A 23,125-nucleotide genomic window follows, 5' to 3' on the forward strand; every position below is an offset into this window, starting at 1 on the left:
TCATGTCATGGTTCAGATTTGGTGCCATTCACATTTCAGCCAATAGTCGTGCCACAGTACTTCTCTGTTGTTGTTGGTACTTTCTTTGTCAGTAATCTACCTTTATACCACTGAAGGTATATAAAATTGTAACTAGCATTACACCAGAGCTGCATTTGTTGCTGTCTAGCACGATCTCTACATACTGTAATATTTCTCAGTGCTTTTCTGCTTCAATACCAACATCACAGGTATTTACTGTTAGTACTCAACATTGCTCTGACTGTTTTGGGTTGCAGGAATAGGGTCGCATGATCTTGCTGTCTTTTTCTCGGCTAACATAATTCTGTTGGTACCTTAAAAAAAAGTACAGTGTCTGGTACCCAACCCTCATCATGGCTACTCTACGTCATCATCACACTCGGCCACGTGGACGACGGAGCGTAGCCAGAAGCCCCTGCTGCCTGAATAGTGTTAGTGGCTGTTTATTTTCCAAATTGTGTGTATGTACTGTACATCAGAGTTTTGTCAGCCTACACACAGAATGGATTGCTAGTCGACCCTGAGGAGATAATTGCCGAATCTGACAAAAGTTAAAGGATCAGAATCGATGACGGCGCCTCTAAATATAGCCGATTTTAATAGCCAGAAGGACAATCTTATATACTCATAGTTACAGCAAGCCTGAACTCGAGCTGTGACAATCCCAATGACTTTTCTGTGTAATCCGATAAAAGGCAACCGCTCTATCAAGGACAAAACGGAAGACACAAATCAGTCAAAAACAATGAAATTGTAGAAGAGCTCTCAGGAGTACCAGTTTAGACAACAGGCTCATCTATTTCAAAATAGGTCCCATTATTTTCATTTAAGTCTAAGGAGGAGCGATGGTTAGATGTGGGATGGGGAGGCTCGGGTTGGCTTCTTGCACATTTCCATTCTCATCACTTTGTCATGCTCGTTTCATGGCAGACTGAGGCTTAAACCCATCAGCACAATATCATTCAAGTATAGCTGCTGTCTGAATCAAGGACATGGGCATTATCTTGAGAATGAATTGCCAGCTGACATCAGTGAAACATAGATATCTTTCACTGCCAGTTTGTGACCTTTCTCACTTTTCCTCCTTAAAAAAAAAAATCCCCCTATGATTTTCTTTTTGCCGCAGTTTAAACATTAATACTGGATATTACTGAAGAAGGGCAAAGATATTAAATCATGTGCAGATATTTAATGTATTCCACACTGAGGGTGATGCAGCTGAGGTAATGCTAAATTTATATTCCATCATTTAGCTGAAGAGAGCATGTTTGATGTCAGAAGTATATTGGGTACACCGGTATTCCAGCTCTGTGGGTGGGAAATGCTCGTGTCTGCTTTCAAGCAGTTTCACAGTGAGAGAAGGCACCCCTGTGCTATTAGACATGTAAATGTAAATTGCAGGTAGGTGGTTATGCTTTTCTGGCTCTTTAGAAGCTACAAGCAACCAAGGTTGGAAGAACAGTGTCACCTAGTGGTCAGATTCAGAGCAAATGCAAAACATGACTTCCTCAGCAAATGAGCCACTTGATTACAGCTCAGCTTATAAAGTCCCTCCAGGCTATTGTCCACTTTTGATACGTTTGAATTTGTCTTTTTACCAAAAACAGAGAAAATACAAATGTTTTTTTTTCATCTTTTTTTTAAATCTTTTATCTTTATCTTTGTCATCACTGTCCTTAAGTAGATTTTTCTACTACTTGTATTGCACTGTACTTGACTATTTGTTTTTATGAGCATTTTTTTTTTTTTTTTACTTTTACTCCTTACATTTGAGCACAAATTCACTCCTTTCACTTTAAAACAGGCTTGATCCTTTAGGTTTGTTGAACGACAGACAAAAAGACACAAAAACACTATATTTTAATGTTTCAAAAGTGCGCATTGGACACATTATTGAATATGTGACTTTACAATATTCAATTTCATGATGTCTTGTGTTGTTGTTTTTTGATATTTTAATTAAGAAAGGGTTTTAAAAAAAAACTCTTACTTTTTTACTTCTGATTAAATTTAAGAGCCTGTCCTCAATTTTTACACAAGTATTCAAGTTGAATCCGTACTTCCACTTCCACCTGGGTAGTACTTTTTGTACAATTGAAACAGTTTGCCTCAAATATGTAGCAAAGTATTGGAGATATCTGAAAACATTGATAAGCCCATTTCATCAGACAAGAGTGTTTTATATCTAACGTACTGCAGTATTAGTAAGATTATGCAGGTTGGTGATGTGGTGATGGAGGTATCCTCAGAGGCCTCGCAGGTCCTTTGCTTTAATCTCAGCAGAGAAGTGAAATAAATGGTGGTGTGTGTTCATGATTGTGAGCCCAAGAAACCACTCAGCCATTCAGTGTTCATCAAACTAATTATGATTTTCTGTGCCCACAGAAGTGACTCACAGAAGAACAGCTGCATGCACTGTCGCAATTTTAAGTACAGCCGGCACCCACATGACAGACACACACATATGTGCATCATCCAAATTATCCCAGGTCAAACAAAGTGTACAAAACAAAAAGTTTGCTATGAAGAGGAGAAGAGCTCAATTTAAAATATATAAAAGTATGTGAAATAAAGGGTGGCACGGTGGTGCAGTGGTCAGCACTGTCACCCCCCAGCAAGAAGGTTCAGGGTTCGAGTCCCGGCTCCATCACAGGATCTTTCTGTGTGAGTCTGCATGTTCTCCCTGTTCCTGTGTGGGTTCTCTCTGGTACTCCAGCTTCCTCCCACAGTCCAAAGACATCGAGAGAGGACGAGGCTGATTGATACTCTAAATTGACCGTAGGTGTGACTGTGAGTGTGAATGGTTGTCTGTCTCTATGTGTTGGCCCTGTGATGGACTGGTGACCTGTCCAGGGTGAACCCTGCTGCTGGGATAGACTCCAGCCCCCCCGTCCCTTAACAGGATAAGCAGAAGAAAATGGATGTGGAATAAAAGTTTTGTTGGATGGTAAAATGAAAATCCTAGTCAGAGACGATAGAAATTTAGAAATTCATAATAACGCAGGAACAGGAACATAAAAGCAAAGAGAAACAACACAATTTTAATTTATCTGAAAGAATTATGTGACTGATGACAAAAGCACAACCTATCTTCCAGTACAAATGTGTAACGATGTTTCAGTAGGTTTGCTCATGGGCACAGACATATCAGTCAGAGGAAGTTTAATAACAGAAACAGCCAGTTAGAAACTAAACACTGGCTCACTTACTGAGTAATACTGATGGAGCGTGTGTGTAAAGCCTTTGCTTGTAGCTGAAATGAAAAAGGAACTGATTGGTCATTATGAGAAACTCTTAATTTGCTTGTAAAAATGTGTCAGGAATTACATTTGCATTTATATTACAAAAGCTTAACTATCTATGAAGTTGCTCTGGAAGAACTTGAACCAGATTGAATTTCATATTAATTGAGTCCATCAGTTATTTTGAATACAGAGAGGGCTTGTGTTTTGTCATTTAGACCTTCTCTTTGTGGCTTAGACTTTCCAGTGACATATTTTTCAAATTTAGTGTTTGTATTCATAGTTAAAAAAAAAAAAAAAAATCTCATCAAGGACATACTTTGAACATTTGTGATCCCTTTTATTTTTGATAGAAACTCTACCTCCATCTCTTGCTTTCCCATGTTTTATCGTCCCCTCCACCACGCACTGTATTGTTCAGCTGATGATGAATGACCGTAGCGGTGGAAGCCAAAATGAGCTCTCGCTGCGACCACACGAATGCGACACTTTCAATACCTCTCCAGAAAGATTCATTACAGTAATTAAACTTCTGTTTTCTCTCTTTCCTTCGCAGAAGTCTCTCCTCACAGTCCTTCCAGACTTTTCAACAGAAAACAAAGCCTGCTGTAGTTCTGCTGGCATCAGAGGTGGGTGGCTAGACTGGTGTTCTATTTTTATCGAGGTGGACATCACCATCTTGGATAATCAACTCCAACAGATTGCGCTCTGAGAAACAAATTGCTTCACTTAAGCATGAAAATGATTGAGCAAAAGGATGACAAACACAGCGCAGTGCATTTATCAAAGCTGTTTACATGAGACACAAATCACGGCTGCTAGATCCACTTGAAAAATTGCTTGGTTATTGTTACAATTTATCATAGACATGTTGTATTTAGTGAAAAACAAATCTGTCAGATGGTAGTCCAGATAGATTCAATATGTCAATTATTACAACTGAACAGAAACACAGATCGGTCTCAAAGTCCCTGCTGTGCATAATCTAGCATGAGGTCAATAGATTATCATAGGGGGTCAGACTAATGTAAGGACCCCATAAATAACCCAAGGTTGACCTGCTCGGTAGCTGATGGGTGAAAAATAACAAGAGGAACCTGAATAAATGAGTTTTGAAGGAGATCAGGGGCTTCACTTGATGATTTAAAGGGACAGTGTGTAGGATTTAGAGATGTAATATTTAACTCTGTTTTCAACTAAATACAAGAATGGTTATGTTTTTGTTAGCTTGGAAGGAGACCCTCTTATCTACATAAGGAGCTGGTCCTCCCGCACAGAGTCAGCTCGCTATTTTGCATCTAAAATATCTAAGAATGGATAAAACAGCACCTTCACACTTTTTGTCATCATTGTTTATATTTAAACTAGTAACAGCCATTTAAAGTGATACTAGTGCACTCACATGTCAGTGGCTTAAGCTTTTTTCACCACTGCATTACTTCTTTGTGACTCCAGCAGGCTGAAGTAGCCAGCAACAAATATTTAGCATAAAGCTAAAGAGCCCCATGGCCACCAACTACAAACAATAGCAAAACTCTTCAACAATGTCTGTTTACAAACTCTCGAGTGCATCATCTGGTGTTATCTATATCCAGCCATATCCCCAACAATCCACAATATTTTGATTTGGGCTAAAAACACACAATCAAAATTCTGGTTTAGTGCAACTGTGAACAAGTGCAAAGTAGCACAAGTGAGTTGGGTCAGTAGCTTGTGCTCAGGGTTGCTGTGAATGAGCCATAGTTTGTTTTTAGCTCAGGTTAAGGATTCCTGAGCATTCAGCTGAATAAATAAGATGTGGATTATACTAGCTGATGCTCTTGTGAGTTTGTAAATGGACATGTTGGGATACTTTTACTGCTGTTTGTAGTTGGTGGCCATGGAGCAGCATTAGCTTCAAGCTAAATATGCAGTATAGATGGCTGGCTGTGTTGTGCCATAAAGACATGAAGCAGTATTTGTCATCTCAAGGCACCTGTTTTTTAGTACTTAGAAGGCAAAATACACTTTCTGGACAAGACTCCAAGATAGATAGTTGATGGTAGAGAATGTTCTAGTTCTAGTTTTCTTTGTAGCAGTAAGTCTGATACTGAATGCGTTTGCACAGCAACTCCTCTGTCTCATTGTGCACACCAGCTGAGCAGTGAAAGTGGCCAGGCGACCATCATGACAGCGACGTGAGGACAGAGAGAGGATTCACAGATGAGGGAGAGAGCGACAAAGGAAGACAGCTGGGTGATGACATCACAGACTCGGAAAGGAGAAGGAGCTCTGAATGATGGCAGTGTACCAAATCTCCTCGTAGAAAATCAGCATTTTACAGGTTGTTCGCTTGTCGGTTCTGCAGAGGGATTTGATAAAGCATGAATGAATTCACAGTGCTGATTGGTATGGAGGTGTAATTATATCTTATATTTGTATTTGTTTATTACATCCGTATCACAGTAAAATCGAAGTTTGAAGTAGCACTCACCCAGTCCCAGCTCTGAATGTGTTTGAGTTTCATGACAGATCTGGGACTACAAGAACAGAAAATAATATTTATTCCATGGTCGATGGAGGGAACACTGGAGCCACATGGAGGTGTTGGGCCCCTGCTCCTCCCTTATTTCACCTGTGAGTATTCACAAAGGTTAAATACTCATTAATAATCTTGTAGAACAGGACAATTATTTCCTCTTCCCTTGCTGTGTTGATCAACTGCTGGATCACAAATACATTTCCCTTGGAAAGGCAATAAAGTGTTTGCTTTTAGTATTTGCTAACATGGTGAGCAGCATGAGAACCCAAATTTGAGAAGCGATGTATCCTGCATCAATGAACTAGCTACCCTAGATTCCTACCAAACATGACCGGTCCGTAGCTTCGCCGTCAACATTCAGCCAAGCAACAGTTTAACAAATTTTTAGAATTTAAGAGCTGTTAGGCAATCTGTTTCTCGTTTGTTACAGACAAAGCTTTGGTTTACCCCTAACCACACGCAGCCGTGATGTCAAGTGTCCTGATCCACACCTTCATCACGGCAGCAAAGTGAGGCGTTAAACCACAGGAGGTCAGCCGACACCAGATTTTGAAGGTACTCTGTTTGAAGAAAGCTCTGGTTTTTCCTTCCTCAATGTTAAACTACACATGTTTACACTTTCCTGACTCGTGACCTTTTACAGATAATGACTGTCCTCCCCAGAAACGTTGTTGATTATTGACATATGCTTACATTTAGCGACAAAAGCTGGTATGCTGTTGTTACACCACCACAAATCTCTGGAGGCAGAGGTCATGGTGGTGTTTTGGCCAACATCGCATGTGAATTTGATTGCACTACGCTTTGTATCACATTCCCTACCCTTCCATACCCTTAAAGTTAGATCAGAGAATGTTGTGAGTCAGTTATGAACAAATATGACAAACAGAATAGGGACTTGAATTTAATTTATAACACAAAGCTGGAATGTCAGTCGCTCTAAACTATTAAAGGAGAGGAGCTGAAACAAACGCACACCACAAAGCTGGAGACATCATTGATCTATTCCCTTACTTTGAAAGGAGCTATAACCCCATGACAAGCCCAATGTGATCGTTTTCTCATTACTGCGGCCTTAAGTGCCATCGCCACTCCGCTCTCTACTCCCGCAGTATAACCATAACAATCGCTGGGGACCATCTCAAATCAAAGAAGATGCTTTAATCAGAGGAAAGTTTCGTCTCCCGCACCCATTTGTCTTCTCGCCACACAAATACTGATGATTATCGGAATGTGTTGGAGGTCTTGGTTTGGTTCACCTGCCTTTCGTCCTTGAGTTTTTCCACAAGTTTGAACTCTCACAAGCCTGAATCCATAAGATTTGACTGGGTGAGCTCATAAGCCTGGGAGACTGGAGTTGCTGTAGTGACAATGATGAAAAGGGACTGAAGGTCGAATGGGATCTGTAATGTAGTGGTTTAAGGGATGAGAAAATTCCAAACATTTCAACCAAGAGCGACACTTCGTAATATTCGGAGTATATTATTGAGGCTGGTAACTGAGCTAAAGAAGTAAATGCTGCCTCCCATCATGGTACATATACTGCACAAGATAGTCCTCCACATTTTCTTTTTCTTATTTATGTTAAATACAAATGTAAACAGACGTGTGTTTAATGCCTCTACCTCTTCTTTGCTTATATGTTCTAAGCACCTAAAAAAGAGTTCCACTCATTTCAAAGCTGAAGCACTTCACTTTCGTGTTGATCAGAGCTTCCTCGTCAGTTTAGTCCCATCTTCTGCTTGAGTGTGATTTCTTACAGCATTGTCTGTTTTCAAAACAAAAGCTTAGGAAATTGGCAAGGAGATGAAAGACAGAAAGCTGTGATTTGGAGAGTGGTGTGTATGCTTGAGAGATTTCCACACAAGTCTCTTCATTTCCCTAGAAGCAACATTAAATCCTTTTTAGCCAGGCCAGCCATATTTTTTTGGATTTTCATCCAAACAAGAATTTGGAAAGAGCCCAGTTGTAACCCTCATCAGGATTTCTTGGATCGTTGCCATTCAGTATTAAGGTGCAAGATGATAATCTTCTCATCAAAGTTAGATTGGGTGTTCCAACCACCCCAGATGGTACTAAATGCATACAGTGCTAGTTTCTTACTTGAGTGAATGATTTTCCCACAGCCTAGTTTGCAAGTCTTTTCAACTGATTTAGGGCAAGGATTACTTCATGAGACATTCAAACTTAACAGCACTCTGATTAAAGTTTAAAACAACAATATAACAAAGCAGTCTGCCGGTGATTAATGAACCGGTGGTATTTGAAAGGATCCTCGTAGAGAAGGTTGATTTATCTGTGGCTATATTGAGTGTTATTTACTGCTCTTTCTTTCCACTTCAACTTCCTATGCAAGCAGCATCTTCTCACCAGAGAGTGTTATGAGCCTCAGGTAGAAATCCACAAGCCTGACACAGCACAATTTGTTGCAGAAAATATTTGACACTTGGCGAGACTCTGTATCTCTCAGACCTCTGTTGGCTTAGCTATAAATTGCTTTTTGCGAGACAAGACCCAAGCACCATTACCCCCGCTGGAAAACCATCTCATGGAAGAAGTTGTTACCTTGAGGCCGATCTGTTCTCATGACTGACTGACAGCGCTCCCTCTCTCTGTCTGTCTCTATTCCTTTATATATATCTCTCTCCATCACACCCAGCCCTCGCTCCACAGATCAAACTGCTCCTGTGAGCATGTCTGATTTTCAATCAATACATTTCAGTAACAGCACCTTTCACCATTGTCTGCCTATCTGTGGGTCTTCAGAGGAACCAGAGCTGTTGGGAGGGGGTGCTCAACACATCAGGGACACAACTTGACTGTATTTACATAAGTCAGAATCCAGGATCACTGCCATACTCCTCCTCAGTACTATTTTAGAATACTGTAGATCCATTATCCAACTTGGCTTCAAGCTAAAACACCAACGACACAGCTAAGCAAGTCAAGATAGCAAGAGTGTTAGTCAAAGATGGGACATAAAAAAGTACAAATACTTTGTTACTCTCCTAAATGCAATATCATAACCAAAAAGAGTATTTTGACCTTCAAATACAAGCAAAGAGGTGTTTTGAGCTCTGCCCAGCATCACTTCTTTGGGACTCCAGAATGCATGAAGAACCAGCCACGTGCATTTAGCTGTACGCTATTAGCTACTCCCAGCTAACAACAGCTACAGCAACAAAATACCGGCAAAGCTGCTCAAGAAAGTCTGTTTACAAACTCTCAAACGCATCATCAAACAAACTATCGCATCACTCCGGCGTGAGGATGGACCAGCGTGAGTGGGTTGGCTTTTTGTCACGCATTTCTGAGTACCTCAAGACACAACACACTTTTTGTTTAAAGTATCTCTGTAAGAATATTCCTGCCTTACCAAACTATATTTTTCCAACAAACTTTTACTCCCTATAATTTCCCACAAAAGTCTGCATTTTCCGATCCTTTCATATTTTAAACAGGCTGGTTATTTTTGTTTCGATGTAGGACAAGATGAGAGGAAGGAAACTTGTTCAGTCTCCAACGGAGGTGGCGGTAATGGTCCGTGCATCCAGTAGGATTCCACTGAAGTTGTTGTCACAGAATAATAGAAACTATCATTTACTTCTTTTCAACAGTTTTACCTTTTTAAACTAGCAAGCAGAAAGCAGCTCCAAGGCTTTCTTTTTCTTTTCCTTTTTAATCGGAACAAATTGTTAAATGAACCCTGTATCTTTCTATTTTATTTCTTTTACAGGAAAAATGACCGCAATCACCTTTTACCCTTCTCCAATGTGTAAAAGGAAAATAGAAAACAAACATAAGTCAAGAGCTGGAAACACAGTCAGCTGGCCTTCAAGGTAATGGCTGACCAGTTTAGGAGTTTGAAAGCGTGTTCCAGCTGCAGACAATTTCAGGAGAGCACGACTACATTTTATAAACAAAAATAGCCGCAATAATAATGAACACAATTCATAAGATTCATAAGACTATTGCTTATTGTGGAAAACATGCAGGGGAAGAGACAGTTTTGACAGTTTTAACTTGCATTCCATTCACTTGACACGGCGTTTTAAAAAAAACTATGAAATATATATATATATATATATATATATTTAAATAAAATACACACACACACACTGCATTAATTCTTCATGGTAGACTTTCAAGAAGGTGTTGGAAACATTTCTCTGCGATTTTGGTCCATATTATAGCATAGCATCATGCATTTGCTGAAGATTTGTTGGCTGCACATTCATGCTGTGAATCTCCCACCACATCCCAAAGGTGCTCCGTTGGATTGAGATCTGGTGGCTGCGGAGGCCATCGGAGTACAGTGAACTCATCATGTTCAAGAAACCGGTTTGAGATGATTTAAACTTTGTGACATGGTGCATTATCCTCCTGGAAGTAGCCATAAAGGGATGGACATGGTCTCCAACAACCCTCAGGTAAGCTGTGGCATTTAAACGGTGCTCATTTGGTATTAAGGGGCCCAAAGTGTGCCGAGAAAATAACGCTCACACATTATACTATCACCAGCAGCCTGAAGTATTGATGCAAGGCAGGATGGATCCATGTCTTCATGTTTTTCAGCTCAACTCTTGACCCTCCATCTGTATGTTGCACCTGACATTGAGACTCATAACACCAGGCAGTGTTTTTCCAATTTTCTATCGTCTAATTTTTGGTGAGCCTGTGAAAAATGTAGCCTCAGTTCCCTGTTCGTAGCTGACGGGACTTGGTCTGGTCCTCTGCTGCTGCAGCCCGTCGGCTTCTAGGTTCGACGTGTTGTGCGTTCAGAGGTGGAGTTCTGCATTACTTGGCGGTAACGAGTGATTATTTGATTTACTGTTGCCTTTCTATCATGAGGAAAATAAACAAGCGTAGCACACTCTTGGCTCCATATGCAATGTTTAATGTGAAAATGACAGCCTTCTTCAGATTTTACAGAGTCCGTGATGTGGTGTTTGTACTGGGCTGGGCCTAACAAGGCACACCTGAAGGTGGGAACAATCATCACATCAGCTCAATTGCTGTCAGTCAACACACCCAGTTGGGAAGCAAGTGAGACTAAACAGCCGATTCCTGGCCATTAGCTGATTGGTACAAGTAGAATTCAAAACATATATTTACAAAATTACTCATAGATATTTAGATAAGTTAGGACATCAGCTCTGGGCAGAGTCATCATAAATAACAATCCAAATATCCAATAAATATTCAACTGAATAGTATTACACAAAAGAGCACACTTGTGCAGAAAAACGCACTACAAGTAGCATCTCAAGTCATAGTCCACATTGAGTCCATGGGGATATAGATCTCTTAGATGGTGGATCCAGATATGTTCTCTCCTGGAAAGTAAGAGTTCAAGGTTACCTCCTCTAGGTGGCAGCAATACCTCCATCCATCTATCCATCCATTGTCTTCCACTTATTCCTGTTAAGGCTCGCGGGGGGGCTGGAGCCTATCCCAGCGGCTATGGGCGAGAGGCAGGTTCACCCTGGACAGGTCTCCAGTCCATCACAGGACCAACACATAGAGACAGACAACCATTCACACTCACAGTCACACCTACGGTCAATTTAGAGTATCAATCAGCCTCGTCCCCTCTTGATGTCTTTGGACTGTGGGAGGAAGCTGGAGTACCAGAGAGAACCCACACAGGAACAGGGAGAACATGCAGACTCACACAGAAAGATCCTGTGATGGAGCCGGGACTCAAACCCAGAACCTTCTTGCTGTGAGGTGACAGTGCGAACCACTGCACCACCGGCAGCAATACCTGTTCAACACCAATTGGGAGATAGGGCGGTTGGCCTCAGCAAAATGTGCTGCTACTGGATAATTCATATCTGTACACCTGATTGTACTTCTGTGTTCTGCAATTCGAGTCTTAAGTGCTCTACTTGTTTTTCCCACATATGATTTTCCACAAGCACGAGTTATTAAATAAATAACTGATTTTATATTGCATGATAAAATTCCTTTGACAGGGATGTTTTCGCCTGTGTGAGGATGTTTGAAACTGTCACAGTGCTCTGTATATTTGCATTGGTGACAGCACCTGGTTCCCATCTGGAATAGGTGCTAACACAGTTTTGGCTGGCCTTACTTGAGAGAGCGGTAAATAAGAATGTGCGCGGTGGTCTCTCAGGTTTCTGCCCCTTTTGAAAACCGTGAGGGGTCGCTCTTGTCGCTCTCCAAGTTGAGACTCGGACTCAAGAATATGCCTGTGTTTATCATCTGGAACCAGTCTGCCCACTCTCCTCTAACCTCTGACATGAATGAGGCATTGTCTTCCACATAACTTTGACTCACTTCTCTCTTTTTGACCAGTCTCTGTAACCCCTAGAGATGGGCGTGCGTGAAAATCCCAGTAGATCTGCAATTTTCTGACTCAGACCGGCCTGTCCAGTACCGACAACCATGCCAAGTTCAAAGCTGCTTAATTTTACTTTTAAGAGTTCCCAATTTTACAATAAGAATCGCACTAATTATGCTTCGATAATTCTGACTCAGGTCTTATAAATATGACTCAGCATTAACCAACCAGTTGCTCCATATTACCTTGTTCACATGTGCACCTGTAGTGCATGTACCTTTGCCAGCTCTAAAGTTTGCTCTCTACATTCATAAATTCAGGTTGTGATCCTCGGCTGCTGCATTTGATGCGACGTCAGCGTCCAGTTCAGCGATCACGGCTCTCCTGTAGCCTCATTAGACGCCATGTGAACAACACAGCGGCCCCTGATGCATTAGCGAGGCCTGTCCGTGCTTACCAATTACCAGACGCCTGCTGCCGGAATAACTCAGACCAGCAAACAACCCTTTGAAACAAACAAACCCTGATGCAATTACGGATTTCAAATTTAAAAGGTCCTTTTTGATAATGATTCCTGTATAAACAATCTGTTCTCTCAAATTAGCGGTGTTCAACAACACCAGCGTTATCAAGAACCTAATTTAGAGAAGATCATTTCCTCCACTGAAGACACACCTGCATCGTGCAAAATAAACACATTAAATTCATCGCCTTTGAAATGAGGGCATCTTATATGCTTTTAGGTAATGTCAGAGTAGTTAGCTACTTAATCAGCCAGACTCTGTGTCATATTAATAAAGCCCTGGAGAAGTAAACAAATATGTTTTCCACTCTCATTAGGACTACTTCCGCACTGGTTGAGCGAGAGGAAGCTTCTGAGTAATGATGTGTATATCACAAGGTAATAAATTAGACCTGGAATTAACAAACCCCAATAATTCATAGAGAAAATATGATGATTTACGGGTGAATCCATATCCCCTTCTCACCAGTGGCATCTTCAGGGTTGTGAAGGCTGGGGGTAATTATTGAATAATAGCTAGTTAAAATGCTCTCTGAGGCTGGAGAAAGCAAATACACGATATATTAAATGTGGTTTGTGGTTCACATCAGACAAAAGCAAAAGGGAGCACTGTAAAAATCACTGGAAGATAGAATAGAGGGTCACACCACATCCAGTAACCAAAGGTTTTCAATTTTATTCGAGGCTTATAAGTAGAGGAAGGGGATTATGAAGTGAATCCTTTGTAATTGGGTCCACAGAGTGAAAGTCTTAGGAACCATAAACTTCAGAGGAGCCATGAGTCAAGGTGATGGAGGTAAGACAGGAAGAAAACATGTTTACCTCCCGCACATGTTGCACAAAATGTCTGCACACGTGTCCGATTAATTCCCGAGAGTACCCTGCTGATCTTTAATATTATCTCGTAACACAGAGGAGAATCAGTGCACTTGCGCATCTGGCTGTTGTTCACGGACAGTCGGCCATGAATGAGACGTCCTCCAGCCTGTGTGCTGTCTCCGTCTACTTGAACCTCTGCGCCTCCTCTAAGGTTTTGCTCCTGGTTCCTGGCTTCAGTTTGAACATCTTTATCTTGGTCTCTTTACTGTCGTGTCTGCTCAGCCGGCAAAGTAAGATAAGGAACAACGTGGCGATGTTCATCTTCGGCAGCACCAGCTGTAACCTCGTTAACCTGAGTCTGTGGCCCATGACCATCCACTGGAGGCAGCACGGTCGCTGGCGGCTGGGCTCTCACTTGTGTGAAATCATGGTGAGCGCTAAACACCTGACCAGCTCCGCTTCCTTCCACTACGTCTCTTTCATTATCTTCTCCATTTACCTGACGGTGGTGTGCGGCTGCAGGCGTCTGGTAAACAGCCGGGCGTTCTTGGCCCTGCAGCTCCTGTTCCCCCTCCTACCCGTGGGAGTGAAGGAGCTGAGTCTGTGGCTCACGGGCAGCCGTTTAAATCACCTGGACCCTGTCAACCTCACCTGTTTCTCCTTCATCAATGACAAAATCATGAGGGCGCAGGTGATGGTCAGGGCTGTTGTGTGCCTCCCGCTGAGCCTCTATTTCTACGCTCACGTCCTCCACACCATCGTAAAGTGCGCTAAGCTGATGAACAGGAGCCAGAAGGCCAACGTGCATCTGGCGAAGATGTTCAGCCTCATCTCTCTCATTACCTTTACAGCACATATACCTGGTGAGTATGTACTTGCTACTCCGGCTTTAATCAGACTCTAAGTCCAGGTTAATGCTGTGCATCACGCTTACAAGTACAAACTGGATTCAGACTTGTAAGTGTCATCACTACTGTCAAGTCATAATTAGAATGGGGGGAAAGAGACTTTTGTGACAGTATTTGATGTGACGCTTCACAACACAGAAGAACTGGCATGCATCAGCCACCGTTCATGCTGATTAAAACCAAACTTTATACATACAGTGTTGCCAGCGCGCGTATATCATGTGATCAGTCGCTCTGAGTCGATAGATTTAATAGTGCGTTTAATTTTTTTTACACTTGACAGTGCTGGCCATGATGCAAACCTTTTTCAAATCTGAGATAGAAAAGGAGAACAAGTTCCAAGTTGTGTGAACTCAAAGAAACATGCTAACATTTTGGGAAATCCCCTCCTTGTTCTTAAGATTTATAGACAGGCAAGCAGATCGAGCTCCTTCCTCTCTGTGCGCATGGTGAAGCTCCAGATCCCCACCGAGGTATTGCAGTTCCCCCTCCGTGTAGATTCTGGTTCAAACAGATCAGGATCCAGAAGTAGTCTTCCTCATCTTCTCTTACATAATCACTTATAATTAGTGGCAGCTCTTGTAATCATTAACAAATGTTTTCTTTTGTTTACTGAAGTGATGATGGGGCTTTTGATGAGGCTCCTATGTATCTGACACAGCGAATGTTAAGTACAACCCTGATTTTATATTTTGGATCGATGTGTATTTGCTGATTTTTACAATCTTCTCCCGCGGCCCACTGTCAGCGTTCATTTGCTAACTGGCGGTCAGTTATTTGGTGGGGGTCTGGAATGGGGAGTCAGAAGAGAAAGAGGAAATATCTTTCTGCTCATCTGGCACTAAAACAGGATGCACAATAAGCACATTTCCCCACCAAAATTTGGCATCACCCTTTTAAATGAAAGAACATTTGCAGCTTGTTTGTTGGAAGGCTGGAGAGAGTCACATATTTGAGTGTCTGCAGGCAGCAGTCAAACATTCTGGAGGCTCCTCGTAGGTTTAGGGCTGCATTTCTTCTAATGTAGTTAGGGTTTTGGTCAGCATTACTGGTCTCCACAATACCGACAAATTCTTATCCATCAAACCATATCGTCATGGAGGCATCTGATTGGTCCAGAAAGTATTCTGCTGCTCGACAATGATCCCACAGTGATTAGAGGAATGAGGAGCTCTGCAGCGGAGGGTATGAACCCTGCAGAGTTCTGAACCCAACATTATTCGATCGGTCTGGTTCCCTCGAAGAACCGGAAGCATCTCGAGTCCACAGACGAACATCAGAAAAGCCTTTTTGGAATCTTTGCTGCTTAAAAGGGCATGACAGCAAATGTTAATTTGATTTAGTTGCTTTGTGTCTACAGAGAATGGAAAAATACATGTTTAATTTGATTACTCGTTGTTTTTATGTTCTATAGTTGCTGTTTTTGCCATGATGGAGCATCCGTCTGTATGCGAAGAGATGGTCCGAGATTTACTTCTGGACCTACCTTTGCTCTCCAGTCCCATAATCCTCTTCTGTATGAATAAGGAGCTGAGAAACCAGTGTCTGTTACTGCTACAGCGCAACCCTACCAACCAGTACATGATGAAAAACCCAATCTGTAAGACAGACGAGCAACAGCAGAGCCTGACAACCGGCAACACAGACACTTCTAATTTATAAGACTCCGGAGTTGAACTTGCGGTGTTGTGCTGTGTGTTTATGTATGAACTCATATACTGACAGGAAGTGGAGCTGATGTAATAAAAGATTCATTTGATGTCCAACTGGCAAATAAATGTATCAAATAACAAGAAAAGAGATGTGTTTTGTGGTGGATGAAGGTCAAATTGAAGGTCTGCATCTTTGCGATCAATATCTTTCACTTACACTCCTTCATATCCACCAGTGCAATATTAATCATCATTTCCAGTCTTTGGTTTTGCTGTTCAGTTGACACACAGCTCATGCATGACTAATGGTTATGTAGCGACATCTAGTGGTCAATTACTAAAATGCAATTACTGTACTTTTTACACTGGAGGCATCTGATCTTCAATAAAACTGGAAAAAAATTCACCCACCATTTTTAAAAAATTCATTCTAATATCAGTTTTGCACTTCTGTAAGATTTTTCTAAAAGCTAACTTGAATCATGTGATCAGATTATATGCTGAGGCTATAAAAAGGATGAAGCACTGACTTCAACTGATATTTTAGTTGCAGTACTGCTCGGGTGAACCTATGTGCCGGGGGTGAACTTCAGTGAAAGCGACAGGAACCAGAATTTGTGCCACATGCACGCAGACACATTTTGAGTTCTGCTTTCAGTCAGTAGGTGATGCTGTCTGCTCACATTTCAAACAAGAGGCGCCCGGTAAATCATGAATGACTGAATAATATTCATTAATCTTCATGATAGATTCAGTGAGAGGGATGCAGCACTGGATAATGAACATGCATATTTATGAGATTCTTCACTCATGACTTAGATAATCCATGCACACATAACTTGTGTTTCCCCCTTCAGCCAGTGTGCCTTCATTTCAGTGAAGCTTCTCTGGGTCACCCACAGCATGGAGCTCTTCGGTTTGACCTTTAACCCTGGTAATTTCCCATGGGTCCATACAGCACGTACAGGCATATAGAATATGGTAATTACTGGTGTCTCAGGCTACCCACATATTATGTTAACTAGATGAACCACAATTAACATATTACTGAAACTGTCTCTTGTTCTGCACAGATGACTGGTGCAGTGCAGCAATGCAGCTAACACAAGCAAACTAACATGACTAGACGCATTATTTTTACTGTCATGATTTACTTAAATCTATGCAGTGCTCACTTTATTTTCTGAGCTTCTGTTCTGTCAGACCTTCAGTAGCGCACACGACTGTCGTGATTTAAAAATAAAACCCATGAAAAGGGCTGAATTAGAAAAAGACATTTCAGTAACAACATTATTCTCAGGAACATGTGAATATTTTGTGTGTTTTTCTTGCGCTTTTTATGCAGATATTCTATTTAAATCGTATTCTAATTTCCTCCCCATTTAGGAGCGAAACATCATAACACGTGCGTGCGCTAAATTTGGTTTTAACATCCCAATTCATAACAGCAAAAACTGCATTATGGGTAAATAACTTGTAGAGGAAATTTCAGTGAAGACTTTCTCTTGCAGAGTCAACTCATGCTGTTATTCTGAGTGTTGTGCCAGCTAACATAATATTATGCTAATTCTAATTACTACAACAATTTTTGTGCAGTTGTATAAAATTTCTCCCCTGTAAGGCATTATATAAGGTCTTAAGATTTCAGTCTGCAGCAAGTGTCTTCAGTTGCCTAGCAACTCCAGCACTGGTGCGGACTAACGCTGTCTGGTTTGGGGAGGTAAATCAGGGGGCAATCTGATTTTAAAAATAGGCTGCATGTAGGCGGGGGTCAAACTTTGCTGTTGCTCCAGGACAGTTTTCCCTATCGGTGATGGACTCTTGTTGCATTTTTTTTTTTTTTTTTAAAGGAGAAATATGACTCAGAAGGGGAGGTGTTGAGATGAAGAGACGTTAGTCCAAGGACAACGCACCAGACAGCATGATGGGAAAGTAACATTTAGCTGATGACCATGTAGGCTAAAGCTTACAAGCTCTCCCAAATGGTGAAATTAACTATGCTTGCCACCTGAGCTGCCAAGTCCCCAGGCAGGCAGCGGCTCTGTTCAAAGCATGAAAATTTGCTTTGTGGACAGCAGCCATGCCCTTACCCACTGGTATGTATAATTGCAGCGGTGGCTCTTACATTCACATGTGAAATGCAAATGCCCACAGCGATTGTTCCTCTTCTCCCAGGTTTCCCGCTTCTTGTCCGTTACGCTTCACTAAAACAATTCCACATTGCCTTCAGCATATCAGCTTCTTCTTTCTTTTTTTTTTTTTGCGCCGCTCCCTCTCTTCCACTGTTCATTAAAGTTTCATATCAGATTTTTACTTTGATAACATATGCATATTGTATGTCGTGCTGGTGGATGCAGGTAGCATCACAGGGGCTGAAAGAGTCTGAAAGACGTCCACACGCTTTACGCTCAGGCTTTTTAAACTGTCACATGCTCCTGCTGTTCCCCTCATATCTTTACAGTTGTGTCACTGTCAGCTTTGAAACTCTCTGACAGAAAGAAGAGACATTTTATTGTGATGTTAAAACTCATTCAACCGGGCGATCGCACCGTCGTGAGCGAGTCTGCATGCGTTAACCGATATGCTGTTTGATTTTCCATAGGTTGTCATACTTGCTATTTTATCCAGTGATGGCAGGCTGCATTTTCAATGCACATGCAATCTGTTCAAGGCTACGGCATCTAAGAGTTTGGATGCGGGGACAAAAAAATGAGGGAACCTGTTTTCAGACAGATGGAAAAAGCATTTTTTACGATCAGTGATAAACATATGTTCACCGTTTTCTATATTGGTTGTCAATCCAAAAAAAAATGGAACTTTACAGGATAAAGACCATGTAGTGAAATACAGAGTACAAGTCAAAATGTTTTGTTTCATTTTGTTTTGAGCAGATTTCGGTGTAAAGCACTTCAGACGTGAGTCACAGCACCTGATATATTAAATAATTAGATAAAAAATGTGTTTACCGGCATCATAATCTGATGCTGTCAAACCCGCTCATGAAAGTCTTGGCCTCTACTTTCTCTCTCCCGTCTCCGTCTCACTTCTTCATCTTTTTTTTTCTTTTTCGAAAAGCTTTCTGATGCATTTGCGCTACTCTCTTCTTGCCCCGAAAAATCACTTTGTCACATAGCGACGCATCATTTCACATGCTAAATTTTTAAAAACTGGAACTGGAAATCCTTTCTCAGCATGCAATATCCATTAGGGAGAAAATTATTCATATGATTCGCTTGCATTATTTATCCTTTAATGAAGAGAAATGTGTGCCCCCTCACGCTCTCGCTATTGTTTCCCGCCAATATTTTACCGCTTAGGATTTCAGGTTCCATCTTGACAGGACACAACTGTTCCTTTACTGCGATGATCTGGAATGAAGAATCAGTTTTGATCACATAGTAATGACATTTAAAGTGCCCTCATTCCTCCATCAACCCTGGAAGATTCACATCATGGAGGTCCCGTAAATCTCTTCTCTAGAGGTTGTTAGGGGTCTGGTTTCTGCTTTTTATTATGTATTTGCTTTATTGCAGGATTGTAGGGAAGGTTCTTTGGTCTTTAGAGCGGACAAACATAAATAACAGAAGCAACCCTCTCTGCTGCTGCTGCTGCTGCTGCTGCATCATCTCTAAGTGAATGCACTGCAGACCACCGAGCTTCAACAGTTGATGCGATTCAAAACGCGGACGGAATAGAATTTTTTTTAACGACAAGAAAAAAAAAAAATCTTGAATGCATTTATTCAGGAGACAATTGTAGCCGCTGAAAATAACTGCAAAGCATCAGGCGGATATGTCAAAAACAAACTGTCATAGGGTATTACAGTCATGCTTGGCTTGACTGTGTGTCGGGTTATGGAGCTTTTTGTTTTTCGGCCGTGCAGGGGGAGCAGATGGAGACTTTGCAGGTGGGAGAATCAGGCGTCTGCTGTCGGTGCAAGTAGGGAGAGGAAGAGGTGGAAGAGGAGGAGGAGGAGGAGGAGGAGGAGGAGGCGCACTATGTTGACTGCTTATAACCTGGCCTCTCCAGGGTTTCTAATATCACAGTATAGAGGGTGATAAATGAAGCTGCAAAGGCGACACTAACCAAGTTTATGGTTCAATGATTTGGTCACCCATGTTTTTTGTTGTTGTTGTTGGTGGTTTTTTTACTCTAGTTCTTCTCTTGTACACATCTCAGCAGAACAGATAATCATTTTGAAATGATCCTTATGGAACTGAATCTCTTGTATCTTGCGATGTTTGTAACACACGTTAAATTGAATTTACATGACAGGGATAGCAACTTCGCACTATACAGACAATGTAAATGTGCAGACGCTGACCTTTAACTGTAAATAAACAGTGATGCTGCTGCTCCTCTTTACCTTGCAGGTTTCACGGGTCAGGAAGAATCATTTGACCTAAATCTGTATCCGTATTTGTTGGCACTAACGCTTTTGGCAGGTTAAACAAACAAAATAAAGATGAATGATTTTACCTCGGGTTTATTTCATCGTTTCTACTTCTATTTCTACTATTGGTGCGATTCTGGATTTAGCTTGTCTCTTTTGATCCTTTCAAGCATCATCTTGCAGACCCTTACCTTTGTTTATGCATCTACCAGTCTGTCTCCCCCCCCCATTGATAAATAATTGACATGCTCTTCTCCTTTGATATGTTACTTTAATGCTTCTTTTTTTTCCCCAGCAACCTTGCATTCTGCGCTCTTTCCCGCTGAGTTGAGAGTGCACCTCAACACAATCTCTGATTTCCCGTGGCAGTCTCTTTAATATTCACATTGAGTTCAGGACATCTTTATTGTTTTCAGAAATATTTAACAAAAAAAAAAAAGACAAACATGTAAATTATGTGTCTGGTTTGACACTAGTATTTGTAATTTACACAGACAAGAGTGTGTAACTTCTGTTTGCTCCGAGTACATTGCATTATGTCAGTACAAAGGCTCAAGATGTTGTTAAAGCGCATACCGCACATCTACAGCTCGTAATATTTAGTGTATTGTTGACAAACGTTATTGCCGTCTCACCAGAGCCTAATTTATTGTATGCTCCAGGCAAGAAATATTTCAAAGTGAGAAACTGTCTTTGAGGAACATTTCTTTTTTTGCTCTGGCGAGCGCCGTGTTTTAGCATAATTGCTTGACATACACACTGAATACACTCAGAAACAATTGCAAAACAGTTTGAGCGCTGCCTTTGAAATGTATGAACTTTCTCAGTTCAAACTCACGTTAAGCTTTCAAAGTCTGGGGGAAGACCCTTCCTATCTATTATTCATTTCATTCCTCACATCAAAATTATTTAGTAGATCAATCTTTGCACACAGCCGTCGGTGTGTGTTGCATTTACCTACTCAGCAGGTTGTAGTGTGAGCTCAGACTTTTGAGGGAATGGTGGTATGGTTGGCTCGTGCTTGGCTAAGTCATTTGATACCATGCTGAAATACAACTGACCCAACCCCCACCACACCCCCTGCTGAGAATGCATACATCATTGCTACTCTCTCTCTCTCTCTCTCTCTCTCTCGCTCGCTCTCTCTCTCTCTCTCTCTCTCTCTCTCTCTCTCTCTATATATATATATATATATATATATATATATATATATATGTACACACTCACTCACAGACGCTAGACTAGAGCATAATGTTTGAACGGGAATCCTGCAGGGCAGCATGATATATTTTATTGAGTCCCAAACGACACAAAAGAATAGAACAACTTCTATAACAGACTCAAAGTTTTCACTCTTGAATGGAGGCGCTTTTTGGTTTAATGTACAGCAACAGGCGAAAGACAAGCGCATACACAATATTCTTATGCTCCCATCATCCTGCAACATAGCTTGTAAACGTCTGTATGTACGGATGAAGCACGCCGCTGTCCACGAGCACATTTAGGTACAACTGTACCGTGCAAACGTTCACACCTTCCATTCTCGCAGGGGCATGGAAGTTCAGGAGCAACCACAGTCGTCTAAGAAACTGGAATCTCAGAGATGTGCTTTGGCATGATACAGATCACCTGAAGGGAGTGGGATCTTAAATTTTCAAAAAATTACAACAACACAGAGCTAACTTGGGACTACTTTGTGATGGGTACCTGCTGACAGTCCCTCCCATGAGTCCTCAGGAGTTGAGGGTCAGCTCACGTCTCTCTTCAACTTTGGCCTTTGTTTTGATCTCATCTATGCATGATGATTTCAGAGAGTGCAAGCAAAGGTATAAAAGTGAGTATGCTAATTGCTCACGTTCAAACTCTGCCTTCATTTTGATCTTGACTCGAGGCTGTAGCCATGTTCGAGGTGTTCAGGCATCCAGAGTACACTCCAAATACAAGTCTCCCGTGATGATGGGGTTATGAGCTCTGATCACGATCACAGATATGTTTGACTGATGGTAATCTGAATGCACAGAGGTGCCACGACTAGATCCTGAAGCCATCAATATGCCATCATGTCCTCGTGTTGCCAAATGACAACACACAGCCCCTGATGCAAGGATACGGGGGTTGATAACATCCCAGCTGTTACCTGACTGCATCCTCACCAGACATGTCGCCCACTGATCATGTGGATTGATGACAGCATGTTCCACCTCCTTTCAACATTTGGTTCAGCCATTGAAGAGAAGTGGACCAAAATTCACACACTTAATCTTGATGTTGTTCATTTTTTTAAATTAAAAGCATCCAGTTTTTCAATCTTGAATTGGGAAGTGCTCATTGGCACGGATTTTAACACAAAATCAATATAAAAGAAACCATTTGTGTGCATATAAGAAGTTTTGCACCTTTTACTTGATTACAGTCGTTTCATATTCATGTGCAAAAAACATTTTATCAAAATTTGAATGAAAGTAACAAAAGACGACAGGAAGGGTGTTTAATTGTTATGCGCAGCTACATATACAATTAAGAGTTTTAAAGCAGCCCCCTCAGTGTCAGAGAACCTGTCTGAGACCCTCTGAGCCGGTGAGTGTGATACTCAACTAGCTGCTAGTTAGCATACTGTGCCAAGTGCGGCCTGCTGTCCGTATGAGAAGTGCATGAGGCAGGAGATGGATGAGTTCTATTTGCTGGGATGTATCATGTCAGATATGAGTGGTTACCTGGGTGGCATGTTTATGTCACAGC

At 41.5% G+C, this 23,125-nt stretch overlaps 1 long non-coding RNA gene across 8 annotated transcripts in view; it reads left to right on the top strand.

Moving 5' to 3' along the window:
- LOC147250896 (uncharacterized) overlaps positions 1-16,106 on the top strand; it is a 47,107-nt gene extending 31,001 nt beyond the window's left edge. For 4 of the 8 annotated variants that reach the window (XR_015118859.1, XR_015118856.1, XR_015118858.1 and 1 more), the window contains 6 exons: positions 3,820-3,892; positions 5,400-5,879; positions 6,215-6,339; positions 9,521-9,623; positions 10,051-10,214; positions 10,306-10,963. This is a non-coding gene — a long non-coding RNA (uncharacterized LOC147250896). Of the gene's footprint in view, positions 1-3,819; positions 3,893-5,399; positions 5,880-6,214; positions 6,340-9,520; positions 9,624-10,050; positions 10,215-10,305; positions 10,964-13,354; positions 13,411-15,755 lie in introns of those variants that run through there. The other 4 variants (XR_015118857.1, XR_015118860.1, XR_015118861.1 and 1 more) reach the window with 4 other exon arrangements.
- The last annotated feature ends 7,019 nt before the right edge of the window (positions 16,107-23,125 follow it).

The sequence above is a fragment of the Aulostomus chinensis genome, chromosome 13 (genome assembly GCF_037954235.1).
Source record: "Aulostomus chinensis isolate RoL2024-O1b breed Wild chromosome 13, RoL_Achi_v1.0, whole genome shotgun sequence".
In the NCBI taxonomy this organism is placed as follows: Eukaryota; Metazoa; Chordata; class Actinopteri; order Syngnathiformes; family Aulostomidae; genus Aulostomus; species Aulostomus chinensis.